The sequence below is a fragment of the Hesperophylax consimilis genome, chromosome 14 (genome assembly GCF_061612785.1).
Source record: "Hesperophylax consimilis isolate HC1 chromosome 14, BYU_Hcon_1.0, whole genome shotgun sequence".
Classification (NCBI taxonomy): Eukaryota; Metazoa; Arthropoda; class Insecta; order Trichoptera; family Limnephilidae; genus Hesperophylax; species Hesperophylax consimilis.
The window spans coordinates 13,404,846-13,425,001 of record NC_142849.1 but is presented as its reverse complement, the minus strand read 5'-3'; positions in this window follow the sequence as shown (position 1 = coordinate 13,425,001).

The following is a 20,156-nucleotide window of genomic DNA, read 5'->3' as shown; positions in this document are numbered from 1 at the left end:
CTTATTTAACTACTTTTTAATAAGGATATGTTTGTATAGGTTATGTTAGATAGTTGTTGTAAGTCAGATTATCACATGTAAAGATTTTTTTTAGGACGATATATGTATTCTGTGTAATATTGGTACTGCAAAGTTCAGCTAACAATCAACAAACATTCTTTATCACGCCGCACAAAGGTCAGGTCGCCTTGTTTAGGCGTAGGTTATAAGATTTCACCGTCAGGAAGATTGTGTTGATTTGTTTTTTTATTTTAAAGTATTTTGTGCTGATTCTATAACGCACGACATGGGAATATCGGGTTGGTATTTGACGGTATTGTTAGGTCTATCAAATTTAAAAAAAAAAATTCCGGAAAACACAATGAAGTCGTGTCCCACGTCCCACAACGAAATTTAATGTTTTTTTTTACAAAAAAGCATGCCAAGCACATAACTTATGAATTTTTAGAAAATACGGAATAGTACCGAAGATAAAAGCCGTCAAAATGTCGATTATTTCGGCCGGCCGAAAAGCGTGTGAAGTCACGGGATGAGCGCGGCGGTATTACAACACTGCCATTCGAATTATGAATAACTCGCTGACGTGTACCCGGTGTTGCTTGTCTTTTCTCTACTTTTTACAAATATAATATGCTTGTTTTATATCTATAAACCTTCCGGAATAAATTCTCTAACTCCCAGTGAAAACCCTACCAAAAACGGTAGCTCAGCTTAGAAGAACTAAGAGCACAAAAATACAGACGGGGATAGCGACTTTATTTTATACTATTTAGAGTTAAGGAACTGCAGTCCATTTTATAATTTTAACTTAATATTGTATATTTTTATAGTTTTTCCAACCAAACAGGGCATTTTGAAGGCATAATATTTTAATAATTTTTAAATAACGATTCTACGTATGTAATAAAATGTAATATGCAATAAAAAACAAATATATACAATCGGCGTTTGTTGACCAATATGAATAGATATTTTAGCAATAATATTTTTTATTGGTGTTCTCCATTGTACTGCGTGTGATTTCAAGTGGCATTTGAATGACAACGGTCAAGTGTTATTAATGTTAATAGTTAAATATCGAGTCAATACAAGTGAATAACGATTCGCAAGTGCTTAAGAAGATCAGGGGTAAGTCAGACTCAGTCCTAAATAAACCACTCATTAGAACGATATCTTCGGGCTTTTTGTATGAAAAAAATTGGTCCTTAAAAACAATAGATATGACAATATATAGACAGTAAAATTCTCATTCGGAGCCTACTTATTATACAATACACCAATGAAAAACTCTGAAAATTTATTCCATAGACTTTCAGAGTTTTTCATTGGTGGATATAGTTAGGCAATCATAAGACGTCACAATATTTCGGTTCCAGTTTTATATAGGAGTTATACACCCCTGAATACAGCCCACCACAAACTGATTCACAAACAATTTGCGACCACAATACCTACGCGGAGAAAACCAAATAAAAAAATCAATAAGCGCCCGGGTTGCCGGCAGTGAAAATTGTAAATTACAATCCCCAAATGGTCTTCGACACACGGAAGAAACTTACTGACATAAAAAATTGCTAATTTATTAAGAATCTCTTCAAATTATTCGTAATCCGGTTAAAAACGGGACTGCAGGCCCGAATTAATTGATAGGTTTCCTGATAAACTTTTAGTGAAAAATCATTTTGTTTTCGCATTTCGTCATTTTGTATTATCGAGGCTACCTAATACTCGTTTTTAGCCGTGTAAGCACAATAATAGACCGATTGCTGATCAATCTTAATATGTAATAATTCAGACTGCTTATGTTTGTGCTCGCAAAACTCGAAAAGTAGTCGACCGATATCGCTGAAAATTTCAAATTTTGTCCTTTTTAGTGCCAGAACTGTTTAGAGAGTATTTTTGAATGATAGAAGAAGTCGGGGACTCCTGAGGAATACTTAATGCAATATCTCTGAACCGAAATGAGATACGGAGTCGAATTAAATTCGATGTAATATAGTTTTTTAACAGTACCATTGTGGTATACAGTAGTTAATGGTGGAAAATGTCGGAGACGTCCAAGAAAGATATTATTAATAGCTTATTTATTTATTTATACGACCAGAAACGCATTTAAATAAAAAGTGATACATGATGCAGTGTACACTGTACATAGGAGAATATCTGTATTATATAGGAAATAATAACACTCTATACATGCAATCCATTATAAAGTAGGTACAAAATAGATCTAAGAATACACAAATGTAAAATTTTGATTACAAGTATAATGAGAATATATTAAAAAAAAAACTTAATATGAAACAATATTAGTAAAACGTAAGAGATATATTTTTTTAATTTTTTTATAATTTAAAAATATATTTCTTTTATATAAAAATAAAAATATGTTTTACTAAAAAAACTAATTACAATAAAAATGTTTTCTTTTTAACGTAACTACCCAATTAAATAGAGAAAAACGTTTCTCGCGTTTGAGTTGGGGAGTAGTGCCATTACAATATACATAGGGTAAAGAAAAGAAAGAAAGTTTTTATTTATAAAGTAAGAAATAAACAACATGTACAATTGTACATAGCATGATAACAAAAGTATAGATAATGAAAATAGACTAAAATATCAGTTACTAAATTAGATACACAGAAAATGTAAATAAATTTATGAATATATTTATTTTCATTTAACATTAATTTAAGAATAGTAGTAAAATAAAAATAATATTATTAAAAAAATAACTTATATCATTGATGTTGCTATTCCAAATTCCTGTAATATTCAAAAATCTGTTAGTGAAAAAATAAGAAAATACACAGATTTAGGAAATGAAATAAAAAGAATTTGGCATTCTCAGACTATAAAAATATTACCATTCGTTATTTCGGCTACTGGCATTATACCTAGCTCTCTAATTAAAAATTTAGGCGTATTAGATCTATCAAAAAATTTATATATAAAGATGCAAAAGTCGGTCATTTTGAATACATGTAGGATAAAAAAAGATTTTTTAAATATTTATGTTGAGGGATCAGTAGGATTTATAGGCCCTGTTAGAAGTTCTACCGAGCCGAACCCTCTGATATGAAAATATCTGGAGACGGTGAATTTTTTTTTCCCATTTGATATCTGGTGATTTGACGTGTTGTTGTTCTTGTATTGTTTTGTATTTATTTTACTTATATAATGCACTTACATAGTGTTGATTGACTAGCTGATCATTTGTGGAAAAGTGAGTGGAAGGGTTAAGTTTTTCCTTTGGGGAAGACTTAACCCGGACAACTAAATCGGAAGTTTAAAAAAATAATTTTCATTAAAAAGTAGGTAGTAGGTAGTACATGGAGTTATTTTATTCATTTGGAGTAAACGGAGCTGATAATATTGCAAGCGAAGGTACATAATAATATATAAGACAAAACACTAAAGCGAAGCATTCCGGGTTCCGCTAGTTCATTGTAAAAGGGGAGTTTGATTCTGAACGGGCCGATCTTTGCATATAACGGCTTTAGCTATGTTTAGTGGTCGGTTCTGAATAGCCAGGTATATTTAAAACTTTGCATTCCTGTTTCTCTGATTTAAATTCCTTCTGATTGGGACTCTTGTGTTATTCATTTTTAATGATATCACGAATCTATCCGTTTGCGTCTGCGCAGAGCACGGAGCAGATCACCCCGGGCGTCGTTAAAGATTCTGCTAATTAAAACGTAACAATTTTCTCACGAACTTGTCTCTAAAAGACGTGCTGAATTTGTGCCGGCCGCCAATATTGCAAAACAATGTCGGAATGGAAACAATTATTTGCAACTTGGTAAACTGTTTTAAAAAGGAGATTCATTTTTTACTAGTTTTATGAACAAATAAAATAATATTATCTATTCCACAAAAATATATTGATAATCGCGAATATATATATACTAATGCAAAACCGTGAAAATACATGGGAATATTATGTTTGTAAATCTAGTTAGATATACATAGATCGCTTTCTTGCATGGAAGAAAAATATTGTTAAAAATTTTTGCTAATTTATGAAGAAACTCTTCAAATTATTCGTAATCCGGTTAAAAACGGGATCGCAGGCCCTTAAAGAGTGAATTGATAGGTTTCCTAATAATCTTTTAGTAAAATAAATAAAAATGTTTTGTCACGATGTCTGAACACGTGTTCTAATCCTAACATTTCGGATTTGTCATTATGTAGATATTATCAAGACAATCGCTGGTTCGTGAACACGTGTTCCGACATTATAACGAATTTACTAAAAGTTTATCAGGAAGTGGCCTGCAATTCCGTTTTTAATCGGATTACCGATTCTTAATAAATTAGCAATGTGTTCATTTTTCTCCGTGTGAAAATTGGCAGTTTGTCAATATTAACCATAAGAAATTAAAACAAAAGATATATCCATTTCAAATAAAGCATTAAAATATTATAATATAACAATTTTATAGGTAGATATTTTATTTTTGTCTGAATTCTTGAGACATCAGTTCCAATTTTTAAAATGAAACTCAAAACCAAAGTAGATCCGAGCTCAATCGTGATTTATTATTTATGCATTTTATGCCGTTTTTCTTCCTCTTTATTTAACCAACGTTTTGGTCGGCGTTACAGTGTCGTCAGTGTCCATCACACCTGCCCCAAAGATGGCTAAAGAAGGAGGAAGCGCAACACGGCGTAGTACCCCAAAAATAAATCACGTTTATACTTTTGGCCGTGAAAATTCCAAATCATATCTATCAAATTCGAGTTCATTAAACTACTTACATGAAATGTATTTTTTTGTATCATTAATGCACCTTTCGGCTTTTAATTAGTTTAACTTTTAGTAAAACATAAACCATAATATGAAACATGAGAATTACATAAGATACGGTTCCCAATCCTACTGATCAACTGTTGAGCCGAAAGTTTGGCTTCCCGCTGCTCAAACGCTGGTGACGACTGAGCGATCAACCAATTTAAGGAAGCCAAACTACTGAATCAAGCCTGCCTCAGTAAATGACTAGTTACAAAAAGTGTCGACAGAGTGAAAAATAATTCGCGACGCCAAGACAAGGTTACATTAAAGTTAAGCAAACACTTTATATTTAACATATTACATATTTCGGTTTATAAAAAATATAAGATATCAGTTTATGTTTTAAATTATTTAAAGAAAATTATATGCATTAATAATAAACACAATAAATAATTCGTCAATATTAATTTTACATTGAATGTTTTTATTTTGATGTCATTTTATTCTCTATGAAAGTGGGAGGGGCCACTTAAGTTAATCAACACAAAAGATGTTTTGAAACAGGCGAATCTAACGTTACTGAACAAATTATTTGGCTTTGAAGGTACACTCACCCTGTCCCACCCCGGTATAGGTGACTTATGGTCACCCCTTCGGAGCTCTCGCATGAATCTAATTTTTTTGAATAAACGGCTCTACAATTTATATAAATGATGCTAGGCCTTCAATGTCCCCGCATACGGTGTTATGAAGCGGTATGCAAGCGCTTACAAGTACTAAACTAAGGACAACACAGAAAAATAAACAACAAAACAATCAAGTTCAAGTGTTAGGCAGATAGTTGGTGGAGGGGACCCACACTCCAGTACCTGTAAACACATAAAAGTAAGGTAAACAATAGAGTGACGGGGGAGTTTCGCCGAACCACGACTAGCAGTCCTGTTGAGAAATTGGTGGTGGTTGGGGCGACTGGTGCAGGTCAGGACTTCCACACCCCTTAGCCGACCACCCGGTGGTGCCCTGAAGATAAGTATTGGAAAAAGAGGGATAAAACCCTAAAGAACCTAGGGGAAAGAAGCGTCAGGAGGTCGGAGGCAGGGTGGAGGTTACCCCAGCCCGCACAGTCACCCCTCTGACCACCAACGCTCATCAGGGGTGGCGCAGGTGATTGGCGGAGTCCCCCGGTAAGAAAGAATAATAAGAAGCTCCAGTCGTGCATGCGGAGACGAGGCCCGTTATCCAACCCCTAATGGGGAAAATAAACAAAACAAAACAGACAACGGAGTTCAGTTCTCGCCTGTAAACTCGTTGCTGTTACTAAAATAAAAAGGAAATAAAACCGGAAAAAATACACGTAAAAAGAAGAGAAAATAAGAGGAAAAATGAAAAACAATAATCAATCCAAAAAGTGCCACATAAGGGCAACGGTAAATAAGTAAAAACAAAAGTAAAGGTGTAAAAATAAGATCTGCAAGGTCTGTAAAGAGGACAGTAAGTATTGAATAAGATAACAAAGTAAAGTAAGAGAGATAATTAGTAAACACAAATATATAAGAGTGATTACAGTGTCTGTAAAAAGAAAAACAGTGTGTTAACCTTAGACAGGGAAAAAGAAACATATGAAAAGAAATCAGAAAATAAGAATTAAAAAGTACAAGACAAGTTAATTAAAAAAACAAAATATAAACGAATGGAAATCATCTGCAACAGCTGGTACAGTAAGAAAAAGAAATAAGATAAGAATAATAAAATAAGAAAAACAGAATAGCATATACAATAATGAAAGAGTTGTAAAAGAGTAAGTCATGGAGCAGGAGCAGTACACCGGGGGTTCCCAATTATTACACTAGTCAACGACTCTAAGCACAGGCCATCTCTCAACCCAGATCCTAGTAAACTTCTTCAAACATTCGAAATTCACACTGTTAGAAACAAGATCGGTGTTCCACACCGGTCTAATGGGGACATTTAGACCTTCTATCATTTCGTCTCTGGCATCCTTCAAAATCTCACAGTGCCACAGAATGTGCTCGGCCGATTGGTAATTATTGCCACAAGCGCAATTGGGGTGGGTGGACAGGGCAAGGCTGTGAAGCCTTCCCCTGAATTCCCCATGTCATGAAAGGAGCTGCGTGACGTGATGGTCCAGTTTGAGGAAGGCCCCTTCCATTCTGAGTTTAACTGAAGGGAAGAAGGAGAAGGTCCATCTTCCCTTGCTCGACCTATCCCAACGGACCTGCCACTCTTTGAGCGACAGGTCCCTCATCGTTCGGAGCAGTCCTGGGAGAGTTCCTGGTCCACCCGGTGTCAGGACGACACCAAGGTGGTTGGCCGGGGATCCACGGATTAATCGCTGCTTCGCTAACCCCTCCCTAATTTCTAGATCGATTGGTAATATACCAGCCAAAATTGGCAAAGCGTCCGAAGCAACGGTTCGATATGCCCCAGATAGTGCCAGCAGGGGAGTGCGCTGACCCCTAGTGAGAGCAAGAAGTATTAAGCAGTTATCCAGGCGATGCTCCCAAACAGAGGCGGCATATGCGACTTGCGCAACATATACCCCCTTGTAGAGAGCGTGCAAAGCCGGTCTGCGAAGTCCCCACTCTGCCGTGGAGATTATTCGAAGCTTCAGAAACAGCGACTGAGCCCTGCAGGATACATCTTTGACATGAGCCAGAAAGGAGGACGATCGATCTAGAGTGACACCTAAATATTTAACGTTATCCACAAATTTGATATAAGTGTCTCCCATACAGATGGTAGGGTTTCTTGTCTTATTGAAAGAACCCTTCATCAGGAGGCCCATAGTCTTCTGGGGAGCGAAGGTCATTTTATTCCTCTCCCCCCATTTAAGGAGGGTGTCCAAACCTTCACCAGCCTTACGTTCGACTTCTCTTCTACTGTCCCCAGAGACAAGATACATTTTATCATCCGCATAGTCGATCATGATACATCCTTCAGGTAAGGGTAACCTAGAGGAGTCATCCAAGGTTATGTTCCAAAATTTAGGACCTAGTACGGAGCCTTGAGGACACCCCATATCGGTTTCGCGTTCAATAACAGTGTCACCATGAGAAATGATAACAGTTCGGCCCGATAAATAGTTGTCTACTGACTTGAATAGGGTTTTTGGGCAGTTCCTATTTTTAACCTTGATACGTATCATGTCCCACCATGCGAAGTCGAAGGCACCAGTTATATCGAGGAAGATTGCAACTACATACCTCTTTGTACAAACCTTCACCCAGTTAAGCGCAAACGAAATGGCGTGCACGGTGGATCTACCGGAGACGAAGCCAAATTGGAGATCACTAGACGGGGAGAGTGATTGTTCTAGCCTATGCCGGATAAGTTTTTCCAGGATCTTGCCAAGCACTGGAAGTAAGGTGATGGGCCGATAGGCCTTGATATCAGTTAGTGGCTTACCGTTCCCCTTTGGTATGACCCTGAGCACGCCTCTCTTCCATTCAGAAGGGAAAATTCCTCTTCTCAAACACGTTTCCATCACTTGGAAGAGCTCCTCCCTAGCGTGGATCCAGGCTTGCTTCGCTATCACGCCATTAAGTCTGTCATGCCCTGGTGCCTTCTTAGGACCCAAACCTTTAATTATTAGGTCGATTTCTGCTCTAGTGACTGGAATGACTCTATCCTCTTGGGCGAGGTCTCTAGGTGGAAGCCGTGCCAGGAGTCTAACCTGTTTATGGTGGTCACTTTCCCCAATTACTGATTCTACAGGAACTAACTTGCCCAAAAGTGTATTGAGAGTAGAGGCCACATCTATCGTCTCAGCGTTCCTACCTTCTGTGATCCCAATGAGACTAGACAAAAACCGATCCGATCCTTTTCCGGATTTTTCAATTGCGCTGTGGATTTCCCACGGGTTGGCGTTTCCCACATTATTAACCCAGTCATGCCAAGCAGCTCGTTTCGCAAGGAGAACCGCCTGTTTGAAAGTTGCCCTGGACCTCCTGAGAGCTGCCTGAAGGGTAGCTGTCTCCTCCTCCGTATAGCATCCCCTCCTGGACAGTCCCAAGGCCCTGTAGGCTCCTTTATAGGCCCCCTTCAGCGAAGTCAGCTCAGGTGACCACCACGGCGTTCTAATTTTCGTCTTTGGGTTTAATCTGCCCAGAGAGGAGTCAGCCGCAGATACAACGGCAGAATTGAAAAAGTTCCCCAAATTGTCCGGATCACTTAATGTATCTCGTAGCGCCTCCCCAAAGTTATCCCAATTCGCCCTAGAGGTGTTGAAATTCCAGGAGGATCTCGGAGTCTCAGTTTTCTTAACACCTATTGTAAATGTGATTAATCTATGATCCGAAACTATTGCGCATTCATGGACCCTCCATTTAGATATCCTGGCCGCAACTGATCCAGAGCAAAGAGTTAGATCAATGTTGCTCTCTCCCATTGTGTTTGAAAAGGTAAAGAACGAACTCTGTTCGTTAACGATACAAAGGCCTTGCGCAGCAATAAGGTCTTCAACGGCGTCAGTCCGTGATCGTACTGAATGGTTTTTACTATTGTCAAACCAAAGAGGAGAGCGAGCGTTAAAGTCCCCTCCGATAACTACGTTACGACCTTTAAGCGCGTTTAGGGCGCGCGTCAGACTCAGGATATGTGGTCCTACCGGATTCCCCCATTTAAAATAGACGGAGATCAGATAGATCTCAGTATCAGCAAATTTAATACATACACTTATGTACACGTGTTAATACACCAAATTATTTGGCTGATCGGAGTCTGAGATTGATCGTTCAAAAAGTTGGGAACAACGGCCGGTAAAGTCCTTGCTGTTATTACTGTTGCATGTAAAACAGCCACGGATAGTAAATAGAAGTTAAGAAAATGTGCAAAAAATGAACGAAATAAACAAGTGAAATAAAAACAATATATGACATTTTCAATGATGTCACAATACATCTAGACTTGCTACTGTATCACAAACTCAAGATAAAATGTGGCAAGTAAGAAAAATTCTCTATGCTTCCAGTGAATTCTTAATTCAAACGTTGCTCATGTATGATAAAGATAGACATTTAAAGAATATGTGCGTCCACGGGTGTGACTGAGATAACAAGATACGCTTACTCGCTTACACTGTAAGACTAACATGGAATACTGTAATGAGACTACCTACTGCTATTAGGTTGTCCTTCTTATACTTATGTGTTGCTACGTTTACTATCTCACTTTCCCTCATGGCGCTAAAAATCCCCGGGAAACAATCGAAATAATTGTATTTTTTATAATAATCAAATAATGTGTGTGTATTTTCGAATGAAATCTGAGTTTTTGGCTTTACTACTGTTTGCCGAGTAACACAAATATTTTCTTATCACGCACTTTAATTAGAGGTAGCACACAACATTACGCATGTATGAACTACTCACTAGATCGATATCTTTGGGCTTTTTGTATGAAACAAATCGGTCCTCTATTTAACCATAGATATGCCAATATATAGACAGTATAATTTCACTCGGAGCTTACTTATAATACTAAAAAATTAAAGTGAATCAAAATATTACTTCAAGACGATTGAGTAATGAGAGTCGCCAACTGACGGACATCTCGCTAATATTGGATAAACAACATATTATAATCCGTCAAAACTACACGAAGATGGCGTAGTTCGAGATGAAAATATTAAACAATCATAAATGTTCCACTCAGCCAGCACTCAATTTCCAACAGTTTATTCCATGACTTTCAGAGTTTTTCATGAGTGGATATAGTTAGGCAACAATATGACGTCACAATATTTCGGTTCAATTTTCGATCGGAGTTATGTCCCCCTGACCTTACGCGACGCGTGGCAGTTTAGTACTAAAACTACAAAATCGAAAGCACTACAATTGACTTGTTTTTGGTTTGCCACTTTGAGATTTGTACAGCTATATATATATATATATTGCAACGTCATTGGACATTTGCTGTGGAAGTTTAAAAACAATCATAAAAATACGGTAGTTACTCATGTTTTACAAGGAAGTTTAAAAATAGCTCACAGGGGTCTTCCGGAAATTGTTGGTAGGGTTTCCTATTTAATATAACGCGCGTGTAGTAAAAGAATTGCCTTATTTCAATATTTTGCCTGATTAAAACACCAAATAATAAACTATTCCACACGCTACGGAACATATTTCATTATTTATAATTAGGTAGAGCACAAAAAATAATAATTCATAATGAAATGTAGTTCAACTGGGTTTGTTATCTTTTTTATAAAAAAATAACGCTAACACGATATTAATGTTCAATGCACGAAAATATTTAATATTACACGTAAAACGTGGTAAGCCATTATGGAGCATTAAATTTCAGTTGTATTATAAAAATAATATTTGATTATTTCATGCAAGTTCCATCACGTCGTGTACCGATAGTAAGTTAGGTTTCGTAAATAAATTAAATAACCTAATTAATAGGGATCAGATTAGTCACTTAAATATTTGCCTTTATATTTTACAATATATTTTTGAGAGTAACACAGTTTATCATAAGCAGTTAGGGGTTTAGCAGTTAGTTTATCATAACACACTAGTTTAGGGGGTGCATAATAAAATTTACGTAGTAAAATCTTACATGCATTAAAGTAGGTTACTGAGATAACGCGCTTGGTTTTACTGAACTAGGTCAATTAATTCACTTAACAATTAGTAATCCGAACTTTATAGTAATGTAATTAGAGTGCAGTGTTTTAAAAATGAATAATCGAAAATTCTGCTAAAAAATATTCGAAATTCGATGAAGTTGAACTTGCGACGAAGATCGGTAACTTGGGTACGCCAGATGTTTTCAATGGAATTCTTGGAAACTCTGAAGGCCGTAAAAAATGTGTCGTTAAGCTCAGGGTAATTTATTATCCGGACCGTCGCCTTTTATTTTAATTTATTTACACTAACACAATCACCAGGAATAAGATTACATGGAGATGAATGATGGAATTGCCGAACGTCACAGCGGTGTTGCAAAGGTCTGTTATCCATGTGAGGATACTGTGTCAGCGCTTAATTAGCAGCAGATACATACCTGGACGGATGACGAACCTCATGCTGGCACTGTTGTTGGACGCGGTGCACTCTTTCGCTGCAGCAGCTGGTCCTGTTTCCTCACCACCTAGGTTTCTTGCTGCAGAGACTCCATCTTCTATCTTCGTATCAACCGTTCCTGTACTTCATCACCTGTTCATGTACTTCATTTTATTTAACTTAATTTCACTTCTTTTTGAAATATTTATATTTTTGTAATACCTGCATCAACTGTAAAGCGCCGCTGAGGTGATATCTCACAAAAGCGACGCTATACAAATTGTCCAATAAATAATTATACATAATCCGTCGGCCAAACTGTCACCGGCTGCCACAAACACATTGCTCTAGGCTCTTTTTTGTGAAAAATGCCTTCCTGTGCTTTTGAGATGTGCTCAAACATAGTTCCACGGGCACAAATTATTCTCGAGCAAAAACCAAATATGTTGGAGTTTCTTTTCATTCGCATGCACTAAAAAATCACATATTATTTCAATGAATGCAATAATTATTCGCAACACATTTTGCTACCCGAAAACGTTACACGTCGAATAAAATAAATTGAGACAGCTAACGCAGAAGTACATAAGTGTATGAAGGACAACCTAGTGACAGTACGTACGTCGTATTCTACTACTCTGCTCGTTCGTTTGTTAGTCGAGAAGTAAGGGGAAAAGCGGTCCACTGAGGGCGAGCATGTCTATGGTGAGAAGTCTGAGCATGACGTCACATGATTTTTCCGGCAGACATCCCAACAAAAATGCTCGTCGCTCGCCTGTGACGTCGTGCTTGCTGCGGACATGCCTTCCCGTCAGTGGACCGCTTTTCCCCTACTCCGCGACGAACAAACGAGAATACGACGTGCGTAGGTACTGTCACTAGGTTGTCCTTCATACACTTCATTTCATTCATTCGCACACATTCGTTGTGGCTATTCTTTTCTTACACGTTTCGTTATTCGATTTCAATCTAGGAAACAGGAACTATATTTTTTTGTTCGATTAATATGAACATAATGCGTCTTTGTATTTACGCCAATGGGTATCATTAAAATCCAATAACATTTCAGTTCAGTTCAGTGCCGATAGATCGGCGTTTATTGAAGTATATTTTTTACATTTTCGTTAAAAAGTAACAACAATATTAGGTACCATAATTAATTTTCTATGCAATTTAAATATAAACTTTAAATTACCTACCTCACTAGCCACTCCAGTGATCGGTGTCAAATATATATACATTTACCATATTAATTAAGTAATACCATTCCACAAAATAATAATATATAAATATATGAAACTGCCCACTGCAATTAAAAGGCAGATTTAATTTCACTGTCTATCCCATATTTTTAGGTTCAATAAATTAGGCACATTAAGGCAAGCGATTACTCAAAACGTTTTGCGAACTTGGCATACTTTGCCAAAAATCGCTAGAGTGGGTAAGCACTAGGTGTTATCTGTTCTGTTACTTTTTATGTAAAACTGCACAAGAATCCCAACTTCTCCCAACCGTCTGGAGCCAGTAAAACTATAGCATCCCCAATTGGGGCATGTTCTGAGGATGCAGGTAGTAGCAAGGGGAAGGAGATGAGGAAGAGGAAGGCGGTGAAGTACCTGGCTATTCAGATCTGGTCACCATTTATTTACAAGATTTTGTTATTACTTACATGACTTTATATCATTGAGCTAGAATTCCCTCATCTAACCAAACAGCCTCGCATCTTTATGGTGAGGTGATCTTTATTTTCCTTTATAACACTACTAGGTGACGTGTACCTGGCGTTACTGGGGATTATCCTTAGAAGATAGACATACCTTTTTTATAGGCCTTTTTAAGATGTACAATTCCGTAGTACATTATTTTCATGTATCTTATAAGGTTTAGCCAGCATTAGCAATATAAGCACCCGACAATATATTTTTTTCGACTTGATTAAAAAACATCGATCTTTCTTTACTTTTTATAGATATAATATGCATGTATTATATACACAAACCTTTCGTAAGAAATTCTCTAATTGATAGTGAAAATCCTCAAAGTCTGTGGCGTCGTTTAGAAGAACTAAGCGCACGCACAAACAGACGCGGATAGCGACTTTATTTTATACTATTTAGAGATATATTCGCACATGTAAAAATTCTATTTCTATTGTAAAAAAAAATATTTAAAAAATGTAGCGAGTACATGTACATTACATCATTCGTGGAAAACAATGTAAAGTGTTCAATGGCAGAAACTGATATTGTAGTTTTAATTGCTGAATTGGATGGTATTCATTTAAAAAGAACTTATTAATTCGTTCCATCTGACTTCTGGGAAACTTAAGTGTTCTAAATCCTGAATCCATCGGCGTATTTCCTGTTCATGAACTGTCTGTTTAAATTAACAGCATATCTCCGGGATAATATATAATGCATTTACTTGTGTAAGTGGTTGTTGCGTACATAATACATTTTACAAGTAAATAATCGTTTTCCTAGTAATATCGTTAAGGCGATGCACTACGTTATGTAATATTTTAAATTGAGCCGCTATCAATAAAAACCCTTACGTTGATGGCGATAAGGTTTCAATTCCCGCTTAACACCATCCGCCTGTTTAGATTTATGTAAGAAAAACACATGGCCAAAAAGTACCTTTTATTTTATTTAGTGGATGTTCTGGCATAAATATTTTTTTTTCGATCATTTTATAAATAACTTAATTTGCCACATTATACAATAAAATCATCACTGAAAATGGGTTCGTAAGTAGGAGATTTTGAACATTAAAGCATTTTCATAGGCCTTATACATTATTTTTTTCTGGGCTTATAAAAAGATTTATCTAAAAAATACTCGATCGTTTCAAAGGCTAAGATGTATTCTACTCGCAGTATTTAATTAAAGCATCTGAAACATTTCTAGGCGACCAAATTTTCAAACCAAAAACACATGATTTTGCATTACGACGTATGGCATCGCCTTAATAAGTTAGCCTAGTAAGTTAGGGTAAGCGTTAGTTACATAATTTATATTTAGTTTTTATCATGATTTTGGGTTATTTTGCGTGTGCGTTCCTCGTTCTTTAGCCAATATTTCGAACAGCGCTGTGTCTAACATCAGGGCAAGCGTAACACGGCACAGTAACCCAAAAATTAATAACGATAATAATTTTGATAGTGAAAATCTCATATCATATTTATATTTATTGGTTAGTTATTTATAGGAGGTTATAGTAAGTTATGGAAGTTAAGTCAAACCAGGGACGGATTTACGTATTCAACAAATAGAAAAAAACATAAAGATTTTGGGAAAACTGGATGACGTATTGTTATAAATAAAAGTGCATATGAAAAAAATTGTGAGCCCTGTTAATGTGGTACATAGACTTATTATTAAAGCAATTTTGAACAACTACATACCCTTCGGCAAAATTGTTAAAAAAATTTATAAGTTCGAAAAATTGACTCAATATTACAAATTTTCAAAGATTGATTAATGCATTGAAACAATTAAAATTTTATTCAACACTGAGACAAACACAACATCCAAATTCTTTCTACACAACAAATGCACTATAATCAAATTTACAGGGATAAAATATTTATATAGTCATCTCAAAGATGTAAAAAAATAACAGAATTGGTATTATTCAAGAACATATTTATATATGTCTGGGTTTTGTGGATTTAACATATTTATATAATCTACAATTTTGTACCCATGTCGATGAAATTTTGCACACTTGACCTTCAAAACAAGAGGAAGTCACGCCTGTTCTCGAAAAACCCAGTGTATAGCTTAACCTCAAAATGAAAACATAAATTTCCTCTGAAATCGTAAGAATTGTATGTATGTATAAGTTCCTACATACCCTGGCCTACTTAGCTATAATCCGACAATATTTGACTTTTTTAAAATTTCAAATAAGGAATTATACATAGTATTAGTAGGAACCACCAACATGCGAACTCTGCCGGGAAAAAATGTAGCATTCAAAAAGGTCACCATCTTTAACCGGAACAAGAACGTAACAAAGATATAACAGTCAGATGAAAGGCCAAATAGTCGAGTTAAAACAGAACTTAGCTACGCTCAATCAATTAAATGATATATATTCACTTTTATTTACTTCTTCATAGCAAGCTCAGGAAGCGAAGCGAATTGATCACTATAATTTATTGCTTCAAATCAATAACGTACTTCAATTCCTTTCGTATCATAACTTCACAACGTGCATCTTAATTGGCATTTCAAATGATATTAACTAAAAGTAATATTAACTTTAATGGGAATTGCTCGATTATTTGAAAATAGCATAGTTAACAAAAAATATGTAGGAAGTATTCATTTAATTGCATTCCTGGTATGTATGTAGTAATCTAGCATTAGTCATTAATATAATTATAACAAATCATAAGAAACATCAGAACAGAATTTTATAAAAGACCTCGATTTTTTTTAATGTATATTTTATTTAGTTATAAAATTTTACATCTTATTCCTAATATATTATTTTCTAAGACTACTATAATTTTATTTACTACTTACACACTAAAATTTGGACTTCACCCACAGACATAATCCACGAAAAAGTGCAAGGCTTTTAGCTTCCTTAACAATTACCGGGAATTCATTGAACATTTTAAAACCTTTATAATAAATATTGTTTTGTGTTCCCGATAAATGTGTTTCAGGAAGCCTAAAATCGTCGTAGTTTCTCGTAGGATATAAATGAACTATACTATTAATTCTAACATTATTTGACATATAGTCAGGTAACATTTTATTTTTTAACTTATAAATAAACACTAAGGTATTATAAACTAACCGTTGCCACACACTTCAAAGATTGAGTTGACGTTGCATGGTTTTTATTCTGGTGTACCTGCTACAACACAGTATTGACCTCTTGCCTCTGTTCTGTATTATTTCCATTCTCTTAATTTGGGTTTTATTACTCAGAAAGATTACACTTGTACAATAATTAAGATGGGATGCCACAGTGGTATTGTAGACCAATATCCTTGTTTTAATGTCCAATTTTTTCTTTATCCTCCTTAAGAAATTAACCTTTTTCGCATTTTTTTATTTAAAATTTCAAAGTTAGTGTTAAATTTTAACTTGTTATCGATTATGATTCCCAAGTATTTAATTTCTTTTACTTCTTCAATATTTTGATTGTCTATATTTAGGACAGTATGTACGTTTAGTTTTTTCCCTAATACCATGAATTTACTTTTAGTTACATTTAATTTCAATTTATTTATGTTAAACCACTTAGATAATTCATTAAGTTCATTTTGTATTTTTGACAATGCATCTTCAATATTATTTCCTATAATATATAAAGGTGTGTCATCTACAAAAAGTTTGATGGAACAGTACTTTAAGCACTTCACTATATCATTAATATATAAAACAAATAGGAGCAATCCCAAAACAGATCCTTGAGGAACTGCAATGTTGATTTCTTGTTCTTCAGAGATAGCATCTCCAATTTTGGTTCTTTGTTTTCTATTTTTTAAGTAATCAATAAACCACTGCAATTCATTTGCACGAATTCCTATGTCATTCAATTTCATTATTAGTCTATCTCTATCTATCGTTTCAAAAGCACGTCTAAAATCCAAGAACACTGCTATTGTGATTTTCTTCTGATCCACAGCTGTTTTCCATTCATTTATTACATAATTTATTGCTGTTTCACAATGTTTATTGGTTTACAGCATAATTTTCTAACGTAGTTATACCCGGTCTACACCATGCTTTTGTTTCATCCAGTTTGTCTATTTGAGATGAAAATAACATGGACCTAAAAAGCCCTGAATAGCATTGAAGGCAAATCTGGGATGAGGGAAAATTGCCTGGCAGCCATCTTGTATGACTATTTTTTCAACTGATTTGCTTGCAAAGTGGTGCATAATGAACTATGATAATTTTATTTTATAACGGCTTACGAATTTTTTGGTTATTTGATGGAATACGTCATTGAAAAATTATGTGGGTTTTGGTATTTTTCATATCTTCCCCCCCACTCGCGGCTTCAAACTGTTCTCGAATAGTTCCGCCCAAGAATTTTTCGGTTCATGAAAAATAGGAACGTGATCTATTTTAGTCGTTGGTACCCCTGGTACCTATTTTCGAAGAGTTTAAGATGGTGCACATTATTTGACATCTGATTGTGAATGTCTATTAATGTTAGGTTTCGTGAATTTCGCGTTGTTGATTTGACATTTTTTGAATAATAAACGAGAACTTTACATACTTACCTACTATTATCGTAGAATTAAGATTCTATGTGTGTTAACATCATATTGTAACATACTTTTATTAATTAATTAACAGAGACAGGGTTGTAACAGCTGTTGCTTTGGCATTTGCGTTATAGTGTTTTGGTGGTTTTACTTCAGATATTATACGAATATCGCACTGATGATCAGGTAGGCAATTTTGCCAAGGCATGAGTACCTATAAAAATCTTGATAAAGGTTCAAATATGAACGGGGAAACAAAAAAATCGATTGAATAGTGACCAAGCACGTGACACAGCTCGTTAATGACAAAGACTCATTAATGACAGATGCTTTCATGATAAGGTGTTGCCATTTTTTGACGATTTAGTACCGTTCCTAAATATTATTTCTTCTCTAATGACAACTATCTATAGGAAATCGTAGAGATGAAAACTATGATAGTGTAAAGCGAAGATTTTGGATTGGATTGGAGTTAAGCTAATTTTATTCATCGCTTACTTATTTAGCAAACGAATATACAGATTATATCGACATTTTTGACCCCAAAAATAAATCACTATAATACTTTTAGCCGTGAAAATCGCAAATCATATCAAAGTAATTATTGTATGCAAACATAGATACTAACAATAGATCAGCCCTCTCTTTCCTTATTTCAATGTTGCAGAGCCACGCAATAAGCGCGCAATATTTTCGTGGCTTGGCCTATTTCGGCACATCGCTCGCCATAAATTCCCATTGGTAGTGTATGGCGAAAGATATGCGTAAAAAGGCCAAGCCATAATGCTAATAGCGTAATGTGTCTTCACCCTAATATAACTTCCCATCTTAATGAACTTGTTGTACAAGCTTCTAAAAACGCACGCGAAACCAGCAAAGATAGTTCATTTTGTGACAAAAGTAATTTGTTGCGTGACGTAGTTGTCTTGCTTCAAATAAATGTAAGATTTATATCAATTTTTACGTTATTTTGTTAGAAACTTTTACAAATGTGTTATAATTTACTAACCGCACTCAACATTGGCGTCTCAACGCCACACAGTGGGCTGAAAATTGCCTTTCATAGACATAGAGATTTGAATTTTCAAGGGTATTTTTTTTGGTTAGAAATTGATTCTGATGATCATTACTACGCTATAAAATTTCGTATGAAGCAATTGCGTGTACAAATGAAGGAGTCATCATTTTTTAAAGAAAAAATGTATAGCACTGACATTAAAAATGAGGCTATCTCTGGAATCATAAGGTTGACCATTATATCCTTACACACAGATATACTACTATTTATTTGTATTTTTTGACATACTTCGTATTGTGGCGCAACTTGTGATTTTTTTTTTTAAATCCTCAAAGTTGAAATAAACCTTTTTTATGTTGATGATTCATTTTAATGCTTAAATGCTTTACATATGAATATGCTTTGTCTAGTTTAAAATATTTTATTTACAAGTCTCTATGTCTATGAAAGGCGATTTTCAGCCCACTGTGCGCCAGGCGATTTGCTTAGAACGAACATTTAGATCCTGCGTAGAAAAGTCCCACAATGTCATTAATAGTTTACTAAAAGCATTCTCGAACCCTCCTGGAGCCAAAAACATGGTCAGGTGGTTTACCTTCAGCTCGCCAAAATGACACTCAGATTTTATGTTGGGTAAGTCTGTGTTCATCTGAGTCTATGTCTTTGGATATCGATGACTTCGTCGAATTTGTCTTTCCCCATCCTATTGGATGGGATATGATAGGATAGGATGGTGAATTATTTTTCACCTGCCGAGTGAAATGATCACAGTAAAATCATGACCAGGAACCCAGCGAATAAGTTCAACAGGTTCCAGAGGTATTCAATATAATAAATGCAGGTTTATGTTCAAATCGTAAATAATGAGCTCCCATGAAAGGTAATATTTCTAACATTGAACAGAGAAGGTCAATAACGAAGTAGATTAAAATTTGAGGTCAAGTTATTGAATGGTCAGTAAAGCATCAAATGTCAAATTGAAATTTTTTTGATCAATTTGCTCATTAGTGAAATAAATCAGACTATTTTTTGTAACTTCTTTGTATTAGAGTAAAAATATTTTAAGTGAAAATGCAGCTGTTGCATCTTTACAGTCTGTTTACACATTAAGCACAGACCAATGAAAACAGA